The sequence below is a fragment of the Neofelis nebulosa genome, chromosome 6 (genome assembly GCF_028018385.1).
Source record: "Neofelis nebulosa isolate mNeoNeb1 chromosome 6, mNeoNeb1.pri, whole genome shotgun sequence".
Lineage (NCBI taxonomy): Eukaryota > Metazoa > Chordata > Mammalia > Carnivora > Felidae > Neofelis > Neofelis nebulosa.
The window spans coordinates 3155685-3178154 of NC_080787.1; positions in this window are offsets into that span (position 1 = coordinate 3155685).

Here is a 22470-nt window from a genome sequence, read left to right on the forward strand (position 1 = left end):
CCACGCGCCTCGGGTCCGGAAGAGGTGCAGGTGACTCGGCATGGAACCTGGAAGCTCACCATGTCATTTCCCAGGCCTGGCTGCAGCTGCGGAAAGGATTGCGGAGGCCTCCTCGAACAGTGGCCCAAACACGTGTGTGGCCTTGGCAGCCAAAGACGGATCCTGACCGGCAGCCTCCCTTGTGCCCTCAACTCATCCCTTGGGGGCGACCACTGCCATACTGTGGGTTGGGCGCCTGGAGCCTCCTGGGACCTAACCCTAACCCTAACCGTACCCCGAACCGGGAACCTCCACCACAACCTAAGCCTGCCTCGAACCCTAACCCTGCTATGGAGCCGCCTTCTGGCATGGGCCCTCATTTCTGCCCTAAAGGGAGATCACGAGACTGGATTCAATTCAGCCCTGGCGACGTCCCTGGACCAAACCCTAACCCTAGCTAAGGCTCCCTCCCCATGGGGACCCCATGCCAAAGTCTGGCAACACCACACGCCTGGGGTCCAGAAGCAGTGCAGGCTGACTCGGCATGGAAGCAACAAGCTCACCATGTTGTTTCGAGGCCCGTCTGCAGCTGACCGAGAGGATTCCGGAGGCCTCCTCGAACAGGGACCGATCGACGTCTGTGGCCATGGCAGCCAAAGTCGGATCCTGACCGGCACCGTCCCTTGTGCCCTCAACTCAGCCTTTCGGGAAGACCACTGCCCTGCTGTGGGTTCGGCGCCTGGAGCCTCCTGGGACCTAACCCTAACCCTAACCCCACACCGAACGGGGACCCTCCACTGAAACCTAAGCCGGCCTCGACCCCTAACCCTGCACTTGAGCCGTCTTGCTGCATGGGCCCTCACTTCAGCCCTCGAGGGAGATCACGATACCGGAGTCGCTTCGGCCCTGGCGACGTCCCTGGACCGAACCCTAACCCTAGCTAAGGCTCTCTCCCCAAGAGGACCCTATGCCAACGTCTGACAACACCACGCGCCTCGGGTCTGGAAAAGGTGCAGGCTGACTTGGCATGGAACCTGGAAGCTCACCATGCCGTTTCCCAGGCCCGTCTGCAGCTGACCGAGAGGATTCCGGAGGCCTCCTTCAACAGGGGCCGATCGACGTCTGTGGATTTGGCAGCCAAAGACGGATCCTGACCAGCAGCCTCCCTTGTGCCCTCAACTCAGCCCTTGGGGGCGACCACTGCCATGCTGTGGGTTGGGCGCCTGGAGCCTCCTGGGACCTAACCCTAACCCTAAACGTACCCCGAACCGGGACCCTCCACCACAACCTAAGCCTGCCTCGAACCCTAACCCTGCTATGGAGCCGCCTTGCTGCATGGGCCCTCACTTCAGCCCTCGAGGGAGATCACGAGACTGGAGTCGATTCAGCCCTGGACCAAACCCTAACCCTGGCTAACCCTGGACCAAACCCTAACCCTAGCTAAGGCGACGTCCCTGGACCAAACCCTAACCCTAGCTAAGGCAACCTCCCCATGGGGATCCCATGCAAAAGTCTGACAACACCACGCGCCTGGGGTCCAGAAGCCGTGCAGGCTGACTCGGCATGGAAGCTGCAAGCTCACCATGTCGTTTCCAGGCCCGTCTGCAGCTGACCGAGAGCATTCCGGAGGCCTCCTCGAACAGTGGCCGATCGACGTCTGTGGCCTTGGCAGCCAAATATGGATCCTGCCCGGCAGCCTCCCTTGTGCCCTCAACTCAGCCCTTATAGGCGACCACTGCCATGCTGTGGGTTGGGCTCCTGGCGCCTCCTGGGACCTAACCCTAACCCTAACCGTACCCCGAACCGGGAACCTCCACCACAACCTAAGCCTGCCTCGATCCCTAACTCTGCTATGGAGCTGCCTTCTGGCATGGGCCCTCACTTCAGCCCTCGAGGGAGATCACGAGACTGGAGACGATTCAGCCCTGGCGACGTCCCTGGACCAAACCCTAACCCTAGCTAAGTCACCCTCCCCATGGGGACCCCATGCCAAAGTCTGACAACAACACGCGCCTGGGGTCCAGAAGCGGTGCAGGCTGACTCGGCATGGAAGCTGCAAGCTCACCATGTCGTTTCCCAGGCCCGGCTGCAGCTTCCGAGATGATTGCGGAGGCCTCCACGAACAGGGGCCCAAACACGTGTGTGGCCTTGGCAGCCAAAGACGGATCCTGACCGGCAGCCTCCCTTGTACCCTCAACTCAGCCCTTGGGGGCGACCACTCCCATACTGTGAGTTGGGCGCCTGGAGACTCCTGGGACCTAACCCTAACCCTAACCGTACGCCGAACCGGGACCCTCCACCACAAACTAAGCCTGCCTCGAACCCTAACCCTGCTATGGAGCCGCCTTCTGGCATGGGCCCTCACTTCAGCCCTCGAGGGAGATCACGAGACTGGAGTCGATTCAGCCCTGGCGACATCCCTGGACCAAACCCTAACCCTAGCTAAGGCTCCCTCCCCATGGGGACCCCATGCCAAAGTCTGACAACACCACGCGCCTGGGGTCCAGAAGCGGTGCAGGCTGACTCGGCATGGAAGCTGCAAGCTCACCATGTCGTTTCCAGGCCCGTCTGCAGCTGACCGAGAGGATTCCGGAGGCCTCCTCGAACAGGGGCTGATCGACGTCTGTGGCCTTGGCAGCCAAAGACGGATTCTGACCGGCAGCCTCCCTTGTGCCCTCAACTCAGCCCTTCGGGAAGACCACTGCCCTGCTGTGGGTTCGGCGCCTGGAGTCTCCTGGGGCCTAACCCTAACCCTAACCCCACACCGAACGGGGACCCTCCACCGAAACCTAAGCCGGCCTCGACCCCTAACCCTGCACTTGAGCCGCCTTGCTGCATGGGCCCTCACTTCCGCCCTCGAGGGAGATCACGACACCGGAGTCCCTTCGGCCCTGGCGACGTCCCTGAACCGAACCCTAACCCTAGCTAAGGCTCTCTCCCCAAGAGGACCCAATGCCAACGCCTGAAAACCCCACGCGCCTGGGGTCCGGAAGAGGTGCAGGCTGACTCGGCATGGAACCTGGAAGCTCACCATGTCGTTTCCCAGGCCCGGCTGCAGCTGCCGAGAGGATTGCGGAGGCCTCCTCGACCAGGGGCCCAAACACGTATGTGGCCTTGGCAGCCAAAGACGGATCCTGACCGGCAGCCTCCCTTGTACCCTCAACTCATCCCTTGGGGGCGACCACTGCCATGCTGTGGTTTGGGCGCCTGGAGCCTCCTGGGACCTAACCCTAACCCTAAACGTACCCCGAACCGGGACCCTCCACCACAACCTAGGCCTGCCTCGACCCTAACCCTGCTATGGAGCCGCCTTGCTGCATGGGCCCTCACTTCAGCCCTCGAGGGAGATCACGAGACTGGAGTCGATTCAGCCCTGGCGACGTCCCTGGACCAAACCCCAACCCTAGCTAAGGCTCCCTCCCCATGGGCACCCCATGCCAAAGTCTGACAACACCACGCGTCTGGGGTCCAGAAGCAGTGCAGGGTGACTCGGCATGGAAGCTGCAAGCTCACCATGTTGTTTCCAGGCCCCTCTGCAGCTGACCGAGAGGATTCCGGAGGCCTCCTCGAACAGTGGCCCAAACACGGGTGTGGCCTTGGCAGCCAAAGACGGATCCTGACCGGCAGCCTCCCTTGTGCCCTCAACTCAGCCCTTGGGGGCGACCACTGCCCTGCTGTGGGTTGGGCGCCTGGAGCCTCCTGGGACCTAACCCTAACCCTAACCGTACCACGAACCGGGACCTTCCACCACAACCTAAGCCTGCCTCGAATCCCAACCCTGCTATGGAGCCGCCTTCTGGCATGGGCCCTCACTTCAGCCCTCGAGGGAGATCACGAGACTGGAGTCGATTCAGCCCTGGGGACGTCCCTGGACCAAACCCTAACCCTAGCTAAGGCTCCCTCCCCTTGGGGACCCCATGCCAAAGTCTGACAGCACCACGCGCCTGGAGTCCAGAAGCGGTGCAGGCTGACTCGGCATGGAAGCTGCAAGCTCACCATGTCGTTTCCAGGCCCGTCTGCAGCTGACCGAGAGGATTCCGGAGTCCTCTTCGAACAGTGGCTCAAACACGGGTGTGGCCTTGGCAGCCAAAGACACATCCTGACCGGCAGTCTCCCTTGTGCCCTCAACTCAGCCCTTGGGGGCGACCACTGCCATGCTGTGGGTTGGGCACCTGGAGCCTCCTGGGACCGAATCCTAACCCTAACCGTACCCCGAACCGGGACCCTCCACCACAACCTAAGCCAGCCTCGAACCCAAACCCTGCTATGGAGCCGCCTTCTGGAATGGGCCCTCACTTCAGCCCTCGAGGGAGATCACGAGACTGGAGTCGATTCAGCCCTGGCGACGTCCTTGGCCCAAACCCTATCCCTAGCTAAGGCTCCATCCCCATGGGGACCCCATGCCAATGTCTGACAACACTACGCGCCTAGGGTCCAGAAGCGGTGCAGGATGACTCGGCATGGAAGCTGCAAGCTGACCATGTCGTTTCTAGGCCCGTCTGCTGCTGACCGAGAGTATTCCGGAGGCCTCCTCGAACAGGGGCCGATCGACGTCTGTGTCCTTGGCAGCCAAAGACGGATCCTGAACGGCACCGTCCCTTGTGCCCTCAACTCAGCCCTTCGGGAAGACCACTGGCCTGCTGTGGGTTCGGCGCCTGGAGCCTCCTGGGACCTAACCCTAACCCTAACCCAACACCGAACGGGGACCCTCCACTGAAACCTAAGCCGGCCTCGACCCCTAACCCTGCACTTGAGCCGCCTTGCTGCATGGACCCTCACTTCAGCCCTCGAGGGAGATCACGATACCGGAGTCGCTTCGGCCCTGGCGACGTCCCTGGACCGAACCCTAACCCTAGCTAAGGCTCTCTCCCCAAGAGGACCCTATGCCAACGTGTGACAACACCACGCGCCTCGGGTCCGGAAGAGGTGCAGGTGACTCGGCATGGAACCTGGAAGCTCACCATGTCATTTCCCAGGCCTGGCTGCAGCTGCGGAAAGGATTGCGGAGGCCTCCTCGAACAGTGGCCCAAACACGTGTGTGGCCTTGGCAGCCAAAGACGGATCCTGACCGGCAGCCTCCCTTGTGCCCTCAACTCATCCCTTGGGGGCGACCACTGCCATGCTGTGGGTTGGGCGCCTGGAGCCTCCTGGGACCTAACCCTAACCCTAACCGTACCCCGAACCGGGAACCTCCACCACAACCTAAGCCTGCCTCGAATCCCAACCCTGCTATGGAGCCGCCTTCTGGCATGGGCCCTCACTTCAGCCCTCGAGGGAGATCACGAGACTGGAGTCGATTCAGCCCTGGGGACGTCCCTGGACCAAACCCTAACCCTAGCTAAGGCTCCCTCCCCTTGGGGACCCCATGCCAAAGTCAGACAGCACCACGCGCCTGGAGTCCCGAAGCGGTGCAGGCTGACTCGGCATGGAAGCTGCAAGCTCACCATGTCGTTTCCAGGCCCGTCTGCAGCTGACCGAGAGGATTCCGGAGTCCTCTTCGAACAGTGGCCCAAACACGGGTGTGGCCTTGGCAGCCAAAGACGCATCCTGACCGGCAGTCTCCCTTGTGCCCTCAACTCAGCCCTTGGGGGCGACCACTGCCATGCTGTGGGTTGGGCACCTGGAGCCTCCTGGGACCGAATCCTAACCCTAACCGTACCCCGAACCGGGACCCTCCACCACAACCTAAGCCAGCCTCGAACCCTAACCCTGCTATGGAGCCGCCTTCTGGCATGGGCCCTCACTTCAGCCCTCGAGGGAGATCACGAGACTGGAGTCGATTCAGCCCTGGCGACGTCCTTGGCCCAAACCCTATCCCTAGCTAAGGCTCCATCCCCATGGGGACCCCATGCCAATGTCTGACAACACTACGCGCCTAGGGTCCAGAAGCGGTGCAGGATGACTCGGCATGGAAGCTGCAAGCTGACCATGTCGTTTCCAGGCCCGTCTGCTGCTGACCGAGAGTATTCCGGAGGCCTCCTCGAACAGGGGCCGATCGACGTCTGTGTCCTTGGCAGCCAAAGACGGATCCTGAACGGCACCGTCCCTTGTGCCCTCAACTCAGCCCTTCGGGAAGACCACTGGCCTGCTGTGGGTTCGGCGCCTGGAGCCTCCTGGGACCTAACCCTAACCCTAACCCCACACCGAACGGGGACCCTCCACCGAAACCTAAGCCGGCCTCGACCCCTAACCCTGCACTTGAGCCGCCTTGCTGCATGGGCCCTCACTTCCGCCCTCCAGGGAGATCACGATACCGGAGTCGCTTCGGCCCTGGCGACGTCCCTGGACCGAACCCTAACCCTAGCTAAGGCTCTCTCCCCAAGAGGACCCTATGCCAACGTCTGACAACACCACGCGCCTCGGGTCCGGAAGAGGTGCAGGTGACTCGGCATGGAACCTGGAAGCTCACCATGTCATTTCCCAGGCCCGGCTGCAGCTGCCGAGAGGATTGCGGAGGCCTCCTCGACCAGGGGCCCAAACACGTGTGTGGCCTTGGCAGCCAAAGACGGATCCTGACCGGCAGCCTCCCTTGTACCCTCAACTCATCCCTTGGGGGCGACCACTGCCATGCTGTGGGTTGGGCGCCTGGATCCTCCTGGGATCTAACCCTAACCCTAACCGTACCCCGAACCGGGAACCTCCACCACAACCTAAGCCTGCCTCGAACCCTAACCCTGCTATGGAGCCGCCTTCTGGCATGGGCCCTCACTTCAGCCCTCGAGGGAGATCACGAGACTGGAGACGATTCAGCCTTGGCGACGTCCCTGGACCAAACCCTAACCCTAGCTAAGGCACCCTCCCCATGGGGACCCCATGCCAATGTCTGACAACACCACTCGCCTGGGTTCCAGAAGCGGTGCAGGCTGACTCGGCATGGAAGCTGCAAGCTCACCATGTCGTTTCCCGGGCCCGGCTGCAGCTGCCGAGATGATTGCGGAGGCCTCCACGAACAGAGGCCCAAACACGTGTGTAGCCTTGGCAGCCAAAGACGGATCCTGACCGGCAGCCTCCCTTGTGCCCTCAACTCATCCCTTGGGGGCGACCACTGCCATGCTGTGGTTTGGGCGCCTGGAGCCTCCTGGGACCTAACCCTAACCCTAACCGTACCCCGAACCGGGACCCTCCACCACAACCTAGGCCTGCCTCGACCCTAACCCTGCTATGGAGCCGCCTTGCTGCATGGGCTCTCACTTCAGCCCTCGAGGGAGATCACGAGACTGGAGTCGATTCAGCCCTGGCGACGTCCCTGGACCAAACCCCAACCCTAGCTAAGGCTCCCTCCCCATGGGCACCCCATGCCAAAGTCTGACAACACCACGCGTCTGGGGTCCAGAAGCAGTGCAGGGTGACTCGGCATGGAAGCAGCAAGCTCACCATGTTGTTTCCAGGCCCGTCTGCAGCTGACCGAGAGGATTCCGGAGGCCTCCTCGAACAGGGACCGATCGACGTCTGTGGCCATGGCAGCCAAAGTCGGATCCTGACCGGCACCGTCCCTTGTGCCCTCAACTCAGCCTTTCGGGAAGACCACTGCCCTGCTGTGGGTTCGGCGCCTGGAGCCTCCTGGGACCTAACCCTAACCCTAACCCCACACCGAACGGGGACCCTCCACTGAAACCTAAGCCGGCCTCGACCCCTAACCCTGCACTTGAGCCGTCTTGCTGCATGGGCCCTCACTTCAGCCCTCGAGGGAGATCACGATACCGGAGTCGCTTCGGCCCTGGCGACGTCCCTGGACCGAACCCTAACCCTAGCTAAGGCTCTCTCCCCAAGAGGACCCTATGCCAACGTCTGACAACACCACGCACCTCGGGTCTGGAAAAGGTGCAGACTGACTCGGCATGGAACCTGGAAGCTCACCATGCCGTTTCCCAGGCCCGTCTGCAGCTGACCGAGAGGATTCCGGAGGCCTCCTTCAACAGGGGCCGATCGACGTCTGTGGATTTGGCAGCCAAAGACGGATCCTGACCAGCAGCCTCCCTTGTGCCCTCAACTCAGCCCTTGGGGGCGACCACTGCCATGCTGTGGGTTGGGCGCCTGGATCCTCCTGGGACCTAACCCTAACCCTAAACGTACCCCGAACCGGGACCCTCCACCACAACCTAAGCCTGCCTCGAACCCTAACCCTGCTATGGAGCCGCCTTGCTGCATGGGCCCTCACTTCAGCCCTCGAGGGAGATCACGAGACTGGAGTCGATTCAGCCCTGGACCAAACCCTAACCCTGGCTAACCCTGGACCAAACCCTAACCCTAGCTAAGGCGACGTCCCTGGACCAAACCCTAACCCTAGCTAAGGCACCCTCCCCATGGGGATCCCATGCAAAAGTCTGACAACACCACGCGCCTGGGGTCCAGAAGCCGTGCAGGCTGACTCGGCATGGAAGCTGCAAGCTCACCATGTCGTTTCCAGGCCCGTCTGCAGCTGACCGAGAGCATTCCGGAGGCCTCCTCGAACAGTGGCCGATCGACGTCTGTGGCCTTGGCAGCCAAATATGGATCCTGCCCGGCAGCCTCCCTTGTGTCCTCAACTCAGCCCTTGTAGGCGACCACTGCCATGCTGTGGGTTGGGCTCCTGGCGCCTCCTGGGACCTAACCCTAACCCTAACCGTACCCCGAACCGGGAACCTCCACCACAACCTAAGCCTGCCTCGATCCCTAACTCTGCTATGGAGCCGCCTTCTGGCATGGGCCCTCACTTCAGCCCTCGAGGGAGATCACGAGACTGGAGACGATTCAGCCCTGGCGACGTCCCTGGACCAAACCCTAACCCTAGCTAAGTCTCCCTCCCCATGGGGACCCCATGCCAAAGTCTGACAACAACACGCGCCTGGGGTCCAGAAGCGGTGCAGGCTGACTCGGCATGGAAGCTGCAAGCTCACCATGTCGTTTCCCAGGCCCGGCTGCAGCTTCCGAGATGATTGCGGAGGCCTCCACGAACAGGGGCCCAAACACGTGTGTGGCCTTGACAGCCAAAGACGGATCCTGACCGGCAGCCTCCCTTGTACCCTCAACTCAGCCCTTGGGGGCGACCACTCCCATACTGTGAGTTGGGCGCCTGGAGACTCCTGGGACCTAACCCTAACCCTAACCGTACGCCGAACCGGGACCCTCCACCACAAACTAAGCCTGCCTCGAACCCTAACCCTGCTATGGAGCCGCCTTCTGGAATGGGCCCTCACTTCAGCCCTCGAGGGAGATCACGAGACTGGAGTCGATTCAGCCCTGGCGACGTCCTTGGCCCAAACCCTATCCCTAGCTAAGGCTCCATCCCCATGGGGACCCCATGCCAATGTCTGACAACACTACGCGCCTAGGGTCCAGAAGCGGTGCAGGATGACTCGGCATGGAAGCTGCAAGCTGACCATGTCGTTTCTAGGCCCGTCTGCTGCTGACCGAGAGTATTCCGGAGGCCTCCTCGAACAGGGGCCGATCGACGTCTGTGTCCTTGGCAGCCAAAGACGGATCCTGAACGGCACCGTCCCTTGTGCCCTCAACTCAGCCCTTCGGGAAGACCACTGGCCTGCTGTGGGTTCGGCGCCTGGAGCCTCCTGGGACCTAACCCTAACCCTAACCCAACACCGAACGGGGACCCTCCACTGAAACCTAAGCCGGCCTCGACCCCTAACCCTGCACTTGAGCCGCCTTGCTGCATGGACCCTCACTTCAGCCCTCGAGGGAGATCACGATACCGGAGTCGCTTCGGCCCTGGCGACGTCCCTGGACCGAACCCTAACCCTAGCTAAGGCTCTCTCCCCAAGAGGACCCTATGCCAACGTGTGACAACACCACGCGCCTCGGGTCCGGAAGAGGTGCAGGTGACTCGGCATGGAACCTGGAAGCTCACCATGTCATTTCCCAGGCCTGGCTGCAGCTGCGGAAAGGATTGCGGAGGCCTCCTCGAACAGTGGCCCAAACACGTGTGTGGCCTTGGCAGCCAAAGACGGATCCTGACCGGCAGCCTCCCTTGTACCCTCAACTCAGCCCTTGGGGGCGACCACTGCCATGCTGTGGGTTGGGCGCCTGGAGCCTCCTGGGACCTAACCCTAACCCTAACCGTACCCCGAACCGGGAACCTCCACCACAACCTAAGCCTGCCTCGAATCCCAACCCTGCTATGGAGCCGCCTTCTGGCATGGGCCCTCACTTCAGCCCTCGAGGGAGATCACGAGACTGGAGTCGATTCAGCCCTGGGGACGTCCCTGGACCAAACCCTAACCCTAGCTAAGGCTCCCTCCCCTTGGGGACCCCATGCCAAAGTCAGACAGCACCACGCGCCTGGAGTCCCGAAGCGGTGCAGGCTGACTCGGCATGGAAGCTGCAAGCTCACCATGTCGTTTCCAGGCCCGTCTGCAGCTGACCGAGAGGATTCCGGAGTCCTCTTCGAACAGTGGCCCAAACACGGGTGTGGCCTTGGCAGCCAAAGACGCATCCTGACCGGCAGTCTCCCTTGTGCCCTCAACTCAGCCCTTGGGGGCGACCACTGCCATGCTGTGGGTTGGGCACCTGGAGCCTCCTGGGACCGAATCCTAACCCTAACCGTACCCCGAACCGGGACCCTCCACCACAACCTAAGCCAGCCTCGAACCCTAACCCTGCTATGGAGCCGCCTTCTGGCATGGGCCCTCACTTCAGCCCTCGAGGGAGATCACGAGACTGGAGTCGATTCAGCCCTGGCGACGTCCTTGGCCCAAACCCTATCCCTAGCTAAGGCTCCATCCCCATGGGGACCCCATGCCAATGTCTGACAACACTACGCGCCTAGGGTCCAGAAGCGGTGCAGGATGACTCGGCATGGAAGCTGCAAGCTGACCATGTCGTTTCCAGGCCCGTCTGCTGCTGACCGAGAGTATTCCGGAGGCCTCCTCGAACAGGGGCCGATCGACGTCTGTGTCCTTGGCAGCCAAAGACGGATCCTGAACGGCACCGTCCCTTGTGCCCTCAACTCAGCCCTTCGGGAAGACCACTGGCCTGCTGTGGGTTCGGCGCCTGGAGCCTCCTGGGACCTAACCCTAACCCTAACCCCACACCGAACGGGGACCCTCCACCGAAACCTAAGCCGGCCTCGACCCCTAACCCTGCACTTGAGCCGCCTTGCTGCATGGGCCCTCACTTCCGCCCTCCAGGGAGATCACGATACCGGAGTCGCTTCGGCCCTGGCGACGTCCCTGGACCGAACCCTAACCCTAGCTAAGGCTCTCTCCCCAAGAGGACCCTATGCCAACGTCTGACAACACCACGCGCCTCGGGTCCGGAAGAGGTGCAGGTGACTCGGCATGGAACCTGGAAGCTCACCATGTCATTTCCCAGGCCCGGCTGCAGCTGCCGAGAGGATTGCGGAGGCCTCCTCGACCAGGGGCCCAAACACGTGTGTGGCCTTGGCAGCCAAAGACGGATCCTGACCGGCAGCCTCCCTTGTACCCTCAACTCATCCCTTGGGGGCGACCACTGCCATGCTGTGGGTTGGGCGCCTGGATCCTCCTGGGATCTAACCCTAACCCTAACCGTACCCCGAACCGGGAACCTCCACCACAACCTAAGCCTGCCTCGAACCCTAACCCTGCTATGGAGCCGCCTTGCTGCATGGGCCCTCACTTCAGCCCTCGAGGGAGATCACGAGACTGGAGACGATTCAGCCTTGGCGACGTCCCTGGACCAAACCCTAACCCTAGCTAAGGCACCCTCCCCATGGGGACCCCATGCCAATGTCTGACAACACCACTCGCCTGGGTTCCAGAAGCGGTGCAGGCTGACTCGGCATGGAAGCTGCAAGCTCACCATGTCGTTTCCCGGGCCCGGCTGCAGCTGCCGAGATGATTGCGGAGGCCTCCACGAACAGAGGCCCAAACACGTGTGTAGCCTTGGCAGCCAAAGACGGATCCTGACCGGCAGCCTCCCTTGTGCCCTCAACTCATCCCTTGGGGGCGACCACTGCCATGCTGTGGTTTGGGCGCCTGGAGCCTCCTGGGACCTAACCCTAACCCTAACCGTACCCCGAACCGGGACCCTCCACCACAACCTAGGCCTGCCTCGACCCTAACCCTGCTATGGAGCCGCCTTGCTGCATGGGCTCTCACTTCAGCCCTCGAGGGAGATCACGAGACTGGAGTCGATTCAGCCCTGGCGACGTCCCTGGACCAAACCCCAACCCTAGCTAAGGCTCCCTCCCCATGGGCACCCCATGCCAAAGTCTGACAACACCACGCGTCTGGGGTCCAGAAGCAGTGCAGGGTGACTCGGCATGGAAGCAGCAAGCTCACCATGTTGTTTCCAGGCCCGTCTGCAGCTGACCGAGAGGATTCCGGAGGCCTCCTCGAACAGGGACCGATCGACGTCTGTGGCCATGGCAGCCAAAGTCGGATCCTGACCGGCACCGTCCCTTGTGCCCTCAACTCAGCCTTTCGGGAAGACCACTGCCCTGCTGTGGGTTCGGCGCCTGGAGCCTCCTGGGACCTAACCCTAACCCTAACCCCACACCGAACGGGGACCCTCCACTGAAACCTAAGCCGGCCTCGACCCCTAACCCTGCACTTGAGCCGTCTTGCTGCATGGGCCCTCACTTCAGCCCTCGAGGGAGATCACGATACCGGAGTCGCTTCGGCCCTGGCGACGTCCCTGGACCGAACCCTAACCCTAGCTAAGGCTCTCTCCCCAAGAGGACCCTATGCCAACGTCTGACAACACCACGCACCTCGGGTCTGGAAAAGGTGCAGACTGACTCGGCATGGAACCTGGAAGCTCACCATGCCGTTTCCCAGGCCCGTCTGCAGCTGACCGAGAGGATTCCGGAGGCCTCCTTCAACAGGGGCCGATCGACGTCTGTGGATTTGGCAGCCAAAGACGGATCCTGACCAGCAGCCTCCCTTGTGCCCTCAACTCAGCCCTTGGGGGCGACCACTGCCATGCTGTGGGTTGGGCGCCTGGATCCTCCTGGGACCTAACACTAACCCTAAACGTACCCCGAACCGGGACCCTCCACCACAACCTAAGCCTGCCTCGAACCCTAACCCTGCTATGGAGCCGCCTTGCTGCATGGGCCCTCACTTCAGCCCTCGAGGGAGATCACGAGACTGGAGTCGATTCAGCCCTGGACCAAACCCTAACCCTGGCTAACCCTGGACCAAACCCTAACCCTAGCTAAGGCGACGTCCCTGGACCAAACCCTAACCCTAGCTAAGGCACCCTCCCCATGGGGATCCCATGCAAAAGTCTGACAACACCACGCGCCTGGGGTCCAGAAGCCGTGCAGGCTGACTCGGCATGGAAGCTGCAAGCTCACCATGTCGTTTCCAGGCCCGTCTGCAGCTGACCGAGAGCATTCCGGAGGCCTCCTCGAACAGTGGCCGATCGACGTCTGTGGCCTTGGCAGCCAAATATGGATCCTGCCCGGCAGCCTCCCTTGTGTCCTCAACTCAGCCCTTGTAGGCGACCACTGCCATGCTGTGGGTTGGGCTCCTGGCGCCTCCTGGGACCTAACCCTAACCCTAACCGTACCCCGAACCGGGAACCTCCACCACAACCTAAGCCTGCCTCGATCCCTAACTCTGCTATGGAGCCGCCTTCTGGCATGGGCCCTCACTTCAGCCCTCGAGGGAGATCACGAGACTGGAGACGATTCAGCCCTGGCGACGTCCCTGGACCAAACCCTAACCCTAGCTAAGTCTCCCTCCCCATGGGGACCCCATGCCAAAGTCTGACAACAACACGCGCCTGGGGTCCAGAAGCGGTGCAGGCTGACTCGGCATGGAAGCTGCAAGCTCACCATGTCGTTTCCCAGGCCCGGCTGCAGCTTCCGAGATGATTGCGGAGGCCTCCACGAACAGGGGCCCAAACACGTGTGTGGCCTTGGCAGCCAAAGACGGATCCTGACCGGCAGCCTCCCTTGTACCCTCAACTCAGCCCTTGGGGGCGACCACTCCCATACTGTGAGTTGGGCGCCTGGAGACTCCTGGGACCTAACCCTAACCCTAACCGTACGCCGAACCGGGACCCTCCACCACAAACTAAGCCTGCCTCGAACCCTAACCCTGCTATGGAGCCGCCTTCTGGCACGGGCCCTCACTTCAGCCCTCGAGGGAGATCACGAGACTGGAGTTGATTCAGCCCTGGCGACATCCCTGGACCAAACCCTAACCCTAGCTAAGGCTCCCTCCCCATGGGGACCCCATGCCAAAGTCTGACAACACCACGCGCCTGGGGTCCAGAAGCGGTGCAGGCTGACTCGGCATGGAAGCTGCAAGCTCACCATGTCGTTTCCAGGCCCGTCTGCAGCTGACCGAGAGGATTCCGGAGGCCTCCTCGAACAGGGGCTGATCGACGTCTGTGGCCTTGGCAGCCAAAGACGGATTCTGACCGGCAGCCTCCCTTGTGCCCTCAACTCAGCCCTTCGGGAAGACCACTGCCCTGCTGTGGGTTCGGCGCCTGGAGTCTCCTGGGGCCTAACCCTAACCCTAACCCCACACCGAACGGGGACCCTCCACCGAAACCTAAGCCGGCCTCGACCCCTAACCCTGCACTTGAGCCGCCTTGCTGCATGGGCCCTCACTTCCGCCCTCGAGGGAGATCACGACACCGGAGTCCCTTCGGCCCTGGCGACGTCCCTGAACCGAACCCTAACCCTAGCTAAGGCTCTCTCCCCAAGAGGACCCAATGCCAACGCCTGAAAACCCCACGCGCCTGGGGTCCGGAAGAGGTGGAGGCTGACTCGGCATGGAACCTGGAAGCTCACCATGTCGTTTCCCAGGCCCGGCTGCAGCTGCCGAGAGGATTGCGGAGGCCTCCTCGACCAGGGGCCCAAACACGTGTGTGGCCTTGGCAGCCAAAGACGGATCCTGACCGGCAGCCTCCCTTGTACCCTCAACTCATCCCTTGGGGGCGACCACTGCCATGCTGTGGGTTGGGCGCCTGGAGCCTCCTGGGACCTAACCCTAACCCTAACCGTACCCCGAACCGGGAACCTCCACCACAACCTAAGCCTGCCTCGAACCCTAACCCTGCTATGGAGCCGCCTTCTGGCATGGGCCCTCACTTCAGCCCTCGAGGGAGATCACGAGACTGGAGACGATTCAGCCTTGGCGACGTCCCTGGACCAAACCCTAACCCTAGCTAAGGCACCCTCCCCATGGGGACCCCATGCCAATGTCTGACAACACCACTCGCCTGGGTTCCAGAAGCGGTGCAGGCTGACTCGGCATGGAAGCTGCAAGCTCACCATGTCGTTTCCCGGGCCCGGCTGCAGCTGCCGAGATGATTGCGGAGGCCTCCACGAACAGAGGCCCAAACACGTGTGTAGCCTTGGCAGCCAAAGACGGATCCTGACCGGCAGCCTCCCTTGTGCCCTCAACTCATCCCTTGGGGGCGACCACTGCCATGCTGTGGTTTGGGCGCCTGGAGCCTCCTGGGACCTAACCCTAACCCTAACCGTACCCCGAACCGGGACCCTCCATCACAACCTAGGCCTGCCTCGACCCTAACCCTGCTATGGAGCCGCCTTGCTGCATGGGCTCTCACTTCAGCCCTCGAGGGAGATCACGAGACTGGAGTCGATTCAGCCCTGGCGACGTCCCTGGACCAAACCCTATCCCTAGCTAAGGCTCCCTCCCCATGGGCACCCCATGCCAAAGTCTGACAACACCACGCGTCTGGGGTCCAGAAGCAGTGCAGGGTGACTCGGCATGGAAGCTGCAAGCTCACCATGTTGTTTCCAGGCCCCTCTGCAGCTGATCGAGAGGATTCCGGAGGCCTCCTCGAACAGTGGCCCAAACACGGGTGTGGCCTTGGCAGCCAAAGACGGATCCTGACCGGCAGCCTCCCTTGTGCCCTCAACTCAGCCCTTGGGGGCGACCACTGCCCTGCTGTGGGTTGGGCGCCTGGAGCCTCCTGGGACCTAACCCTAACCCTAACCGTGCCACGAACCGGGACCTTCCACCACAACCTAAGCCTGCCTCGAATCCCAACCCTGCTATGGAGCCGCCATCTGGCATGGGCCCTCACTTCAGCCCTCGAGGGAGATCACGAGACTGGAGACGATTCAGCCCTGGGGACGTCCCTGGACCAAACCCTAACCCTAGCTAAGTCACCCTCCCCATGGGGACCCCATGCCAAAGTCTGACAGCACCACGCGCCTGGGGTCCAGAAGCGGTGCAGGCTGACTCGGCATGGAAGCTGCAAGCTCACCATGTCGTTTCCCAGGCCCGGCTGCAGCTTCCGAGATGATTGCGGAGGCCTCCACGAACAGGGGCCCAAACACGTGTGTGGCCTTGGCAGCCAAAGACGGATCCTGACCGGCAGCCTCCCTTGTACCCTCAACTCAGCCCTTGGGGGCGACCACTCCCATACTGTGAGTTGGGCGCCTGGAGACTCCTGGGACCTAACCCTAACCCTAACCGTACGCCGAACCGGGACCCTCCACCACAAACTAAGCCTGCCTCGAACCCTAACCCTGCTATGGAGCCGCCTTCTGGCATGGGCCCTCACTTCAGCCCTCGAGGGAGATCACGAGACTGGAGTCGATTCAGCCCTGGCGACATCCCTGGACCAAACCCTAACCCTAGCTAAGGCTCCCTCCCCATGGGGACCCCATGCCAAAGTCTGACAACACCACGCGCCTGGGGTCCAGAAGCGGTGCAGGCTGACTCGGCATGGAAGCTGCAAGCTCACCATGTCGTTTCCAGGCCCGTCTGCAGCTGACCGAGAGGATTCCGGAGGCCTCCTCGAACAGGGGCTGATCGACGTCTGTGGCCTTGGCAGCCAAAGACGGATTCTGACCGGCAGCCTCCCTTGTGCCCTCAACTCAGCCCTTCGGGAAGACCACTGCCCTGCTGTGGGTTCGGCGCCTGGAGTCTCCTGGGACCTAACCCTAACCCTAACCCCACACCGAACGGGGACCCTCCACCGAAACCTAAGCCGGCCTCGACCCCTAACCCTGCACTTGAGCCGCCTTGCTGCATGGGCCCTCACTTCCGCCCTCCAGGGAGATCACGACACCGGAGTCCCTTCGGCCCTGGCGACGTCCCTGAACCGAACCCTAACCCTAGCTAAGGCTCTCTCCCCAAGAGGACCCAATGCCAACGCCTGAAAACCCCACGCGCCTGGGGTCCGGAAGAGGTGCAGGCTGACTCGGCATGGAACCTGGAAGCTCACCATGTCGTTTCCCAGGCCCGGCTGCAGCTGCCGAGAGGATTGCGGAGGCCTCCTCGACCAGGGGCCCAAACACGTGTGTGGCCTTGGCAGCCAAAGACGGATCCTGACCGGCAGCCTCCCTTGTACCCTCAACTCATCCCTTGGGGGCGACCACTGCCATGCTGTGGGTTGGGCGCCTGGAGCCTCCTGGGACCTAACCCTAACCCTAACCGTACCCCGAACCGGGAACCTCCACCACAACCTAAGCCTGCCTCGAACCCTAACCCTGCTATGGAGCCGCCTTCTGGCATGGGCCCTCACTTCAGCCCTCGAGGGAGATCACGAGACTGGAGACGATTCAGCCTTGGCGACGTCCCTGGACCAAACCCTAACCCTAGCTAAGGCACCCTCCCCATGGGGACCCCATGCCAATGTCTGACAACACCACTCGCCTGGGTTCCAGAAGCGGTGCAGGCTGACTCGGCATGGAAGCTGCAAGCTCACCATGTCGTTTCCCGGGCCCGGCTGCAGCTGCCGAGATGATTGCGGAGGCCTCCACGAACAGAGGCCCAAACACGTGTGTAGCCTTGGCAGCCAAAGACGGATCCTGACCGGCAGCCTCCCTTGTGCCCTCAACTCATCCCTTGGGGGCGACCACTGCCATGCTGTGGTTTGGGCGCCTGGAGCCTCCTGGGACCTAACCCTAACCCTAACCGTACCCCGAACCGGGACCCTCCACCACAACCTAGGCCTGCCTCGACCCTAACCCTGCTATGGAGCCGCCTTGCTGCATGGGCTCTCACTTCAGCCCTTGAGGGAGATCACGAGACTGGAGTCGATTCAGCCCTGGCGACGTCCCTGGACCAAACCCCAACCCTAGCTAAGGCTCCCTCCTCATGGGCACCCCATGCCAAAGTCTGACAACACCACGCGTCTGGGGTCCAGAAGCAGTGCAGGGTGACTCGGCATGGAAGCTGCAAGCTCACCATGTTGTTTCCAGGCCACTCTGCAGCTGACCGAGAGGATTCCGGAGGCCTCCTCGAACAGTGGCCCAAACACGGGTGTGGCCTTGGCAGCCAAAGACGGATCCTGTCCGGTAGCCTCCCTTGTGCCCTCAACTCAGCCCTTGGGGGCGACCACTGCCCTGCTGTGGGTTGGGCGCCTGGAGCCTCCTGGGACCTAACCCTAACCCTAACCATACCACGAACCGGGACCTTCCACCACAACCTAAGCCTGCCTCGAATCCCAACCCTGCTATGGAGCCGCCTTCTGGCATGGGCCCTCACTTCAGCCCTCGAGGGAGATCACGAGACTGGAGTCGATTCAGCCCTGGGGACGTCCCTGGACCAAACCCTAACCCTAGCTAAGGCTCCCTCCCCTTGGGGACCCCATGCCAAAGTCTGACAGCACCACGCGCCTGGAGTCCAGAAGCGGTGCAGGCTGACTCGGCATGGAAGCTGCAAGCTCACCATGTCGTTTCCAGGCCCGTCTGCAGCTGACCGAGAGGATTCCGGAGTCCTCTTCGAACAGTGGCCCAAACACGGGTGTGGCCTTGGCAGCCAAAGACCCATCCTGACCGGCAGTCTCCCTTGTGCCCTCAACTCAGCCCTTGGGGGCGACCACTGCCATGCTGTGGGTTGGGCACCTGGAGCCTCCTGGGACCGAATCCTAACCCTAACCGTACCCCGAACCAGGACCCTCCACCACAACCTAAGCCAGCCTCGAACCCTAACCCTGCTATGGAGCCGCCTTCTGGCATGGGCCCTCACTTCAGCCCTCGAGGGAGATCACGAGACTGGAGTCGATTCATCCCTGGCGACGTCCTTGGCCCAAACCCTATCCCTAGCTAAGGCTCCATCCCCATGGGGACCCCATGCCAATGTCTGACAACACTACGCGCCTAGGGTCCAGAAGCGGTGCAGGATGACTCGGCATGGAAGCTGCAAGCTGACCATGTCGTTTCCAGGCCCGTCTGCTGCTGACCGAGAGTATTCCGGAGGCCTCCTCGAACAGGGGCCGATCGACGTCTGTGTCCTTGGCAGCCAAAGACGGATCCTGAACGGCACCGTCCCTTGTGCCCTCAACTCAGCCCTTCGGGAAGACCACTGGCCTGCTGTGGGTTCGGCGCCTGGAGCCTCCTGGGACCTAACCCTAACCCTAACCCCACACCGAACGGGGACCCTCCACTGAAACCTAAGCCGGCCTCGACCCCTAACCCTGCACTTGAGCCGCCTTGCTGCATGGACCCTCACTTCAGCCCTCGAGGGAGATCACGATACCGGAGTCGCTTCGGCCCTGGCGACGTCCCTGGACCAAACCCTAACCCTAGCTAAGGCTCCCTCCCCATGGGGACCCCATGCCAAAGTCTGACAACACCACGCGCCTGGGGTCCAGTAGCGGTGCAGGCTGACTCGGCATGGAAGCTGCAAGCTCACCATGTCGTTTCCAGGCCCGTCTGCAGCTGACCGAGAGGATTCCGGAGGCCTCCTCGAACAGGGGCTGATCGACGTCTGTGGCCTTGGCAGCCAAAGACGGATTCTGACCGGCAGCCTCCCTTGTGCCCTCAACTCAGCCCTTCGGGAAGACCACTGCCCTGCTGTGGGTTCGGCGCCTGGAGTCTCCTGGGGCCTAACCCTAACCCTAACCCCACACCGAACGGGGACCCTCCACCGAAACCTAAGCCGGCCTCGACCCCTAACCCTGCACTTGAGCCGCCTTGCTGCATGGGCCCTCACTTCCGCCCTCCAGGGAGATCACGACACCGGAGTCCCTTCGGCCCTGGCGACGTCCCTGAACCGAACCCTAACCCTAGCTAAGGCTCTCTCCCCAAGAGGACCCAATGCCAACGCCTGAAAACCCCACGCGCCTGGGGTCCGGAAGAGGTGCAGGCTGACTCGGCATGGAACCTGGAAGCTCACCATGTCGTTTCCCAGGCCCGGCTGCAGCTGCCGAGAGGATTGCGGAGGCCTCCTCGACCAGGGGCCCAAACACGTGTGTGGCCTTGGCAGCCAAAGACGGATCCTGACCGGCAGCCTCCCTTGTACCCTCAACTCATCCCTTGGGGGCGACCACTGCCATGCTGTGGGTTGGGCGCCTGGAGCCTCCTGGGACCTAACCCTAACCCTAACCGTACCCCGAACCGGGAACCTCCACCACAACCTAAGCCTGCCTCGAACCCTAACCCTGCTATGGAGCCGCCTTCTGGCATGGGCCCTCACTTCAGCCCTCGAGGGAGATCACGAGACTGGAGACGATTCAGCCTTGGCGACGTCCCTGGACCAAACCCTAACCCTAGCTAAGGCACCCTCCCCATGGGGACCCCATGCCAATGTCTGACAACACCACTCGCCTGGGTTCCAGAAGCGGTGCAGGCTGACTCGGCATGGAAGCTGCAAGCTCACCATGTCGTTTCCCGGGCCCGGCTGCAGCTGCCGAGATGATTGCGGAGGCCTCCACGAACAGAGGCCCAAACACGTGTGTAGCCTTGGCAGCCAAAGACGGATCCTGACCGGCAGCCTCCCTTGTGCCCTCAACTCATCCCTTGGGGGCGACCACTGCCATGCTGTGGTTTGGGCGCCTGGAGCCTCCTGGGACCTAACCCTAACCCTAACCGTACCCCGAACCGGGACCCTCCACCACAACCTAGGCCTGCCTCGACCCTAACCCTGCTATGGAGCCGCCTTGCTGCATGGGCTCTCACTTCAGCCCTTGAGGGAGATCACGAGACTGGAGTCGATTCAGCCCTGGCGACGTCCCTGGACCAAACCCCAACCCTAGCTAAGGCTCCCTCCTCATGGGCACCCCATGCCAAAGTCTGACAACACCACGCGTCTGGGGTCCAGAAGCAGTGCAGGGTGACTCGGCATGGAAGCTGCAAGCTCACCATGTTGTTTCCAGGCCACTCTGCAGCTGACCGAGAGGATTCCGGAGGCCTCCTCGAACAGTGGCCCAAACACGGGTGTGGCCTTGGCAGCCAAAGACGGATCCTGTCCGGCAGCCTCCCTTGTGCCCTCAACTCAGCCCTTGGGGGCGACCACTGCCCTGCTGTGGGTTGGGCGCCTGGAGCCTCCTGGGACCTAACCCTAACCCTAACCGTACCACGAACCGGGACCTTCCACCACAACCTAAGCCTGCCTCGAATCCCAACCCTGCTATGGAGCCGCCTTCTGGCATGGGCCCTCACTTCAGCCCTCGAGGGAGATCACGAGACTGGAGTCGATTCATCCCTGGCGACGTCCTTGGCCCAAACCCTATCCCTAGCTAAGGCTCCATCCCCATGGGGACCCCATGCCAATGTCTGACAACACTACGCGCCTAGGGTCCAGAAGCGGTGCAGGATGACTCGGCATGGAAGCTGCAAGCTGACCATGTCGTTTCCAGGCCCGTCTGCTGCTGACCGAGAGTATTCCGGAGGCCTCCTCGAACAGGGGCCGATCGACGTCTGTGTCCTTGGCAGCCAAAGACGGATCCTGAACGGCACCGTCCCTTGTGCCCTCAACTCAGCCCTTCGGGAAGACCACTGGCCTGCTGTGGGTTCGGCGCCTGGAGCCTCCTGGGACCTAACCCTAACCCTAACCCCACACCGAACGGGGACCCTCCACTGAAACCTAAGCCGGCCTCGACCCCTAACCCTGCACTTGAGCCGCCTTGCTGCATGGACCCTCACTTCAGCCCTCGAGGGAGATCACGATACCGGAGTCGCTTCGGCCCTGGCGACGTCCCTGGACCGAACCCTAACCCTAGCTAAGGCTCTCTCCCCAAGAGGACCCTATGCCAACGTGTGACAACACCACGCGCCTCGGGTCCGGAAGAGGTGCAGGTGACTCGGCATGGAACCTGGAAGCTCACCATGTCATTTCCCAGGCCTGGCTGCAGCTGCGGAAAGGATTGCGGAGGCCTCCTCGAACAGTGGCCCAAACACGTGTGTGGCCTTGGCAGCCAAAGACGGATCCTGACCGGCAGCCTCCCTTGTGCCCTCAACTCATCCCTTGGGGGCGACCACTGCCATGCTGTGGGTTGGGCGCCTGGAGCCTCCTGGGACCTAACCCTAACCCTAACCGTACCCCGAACCGGGAACCTCCACCACAACCTAAGCCTGCCTCGAATCCCAACCCTGCTATGGAGCCGCCTTCTGGCATGGGCCCTCACTTCAGCCCTCGAGGGAGATCACGAGACTGGAGTCGATTCAGCCCTGGGGACGTCCCTGGACCAAACCCTAACCCTAGCTAAGGCTCCCTCCCCTTGGGGACCCCATGCCAAAGTCAGACAGCACCACGCGCCTGGAGTCCAGAAGCGGTGCAGGCTGACTCGGCATGGAAGCTGCAAGCTCACCATGTCGTTTCCAGGCCCGTCTGCAGCTGACCGAGAGGATTCCGG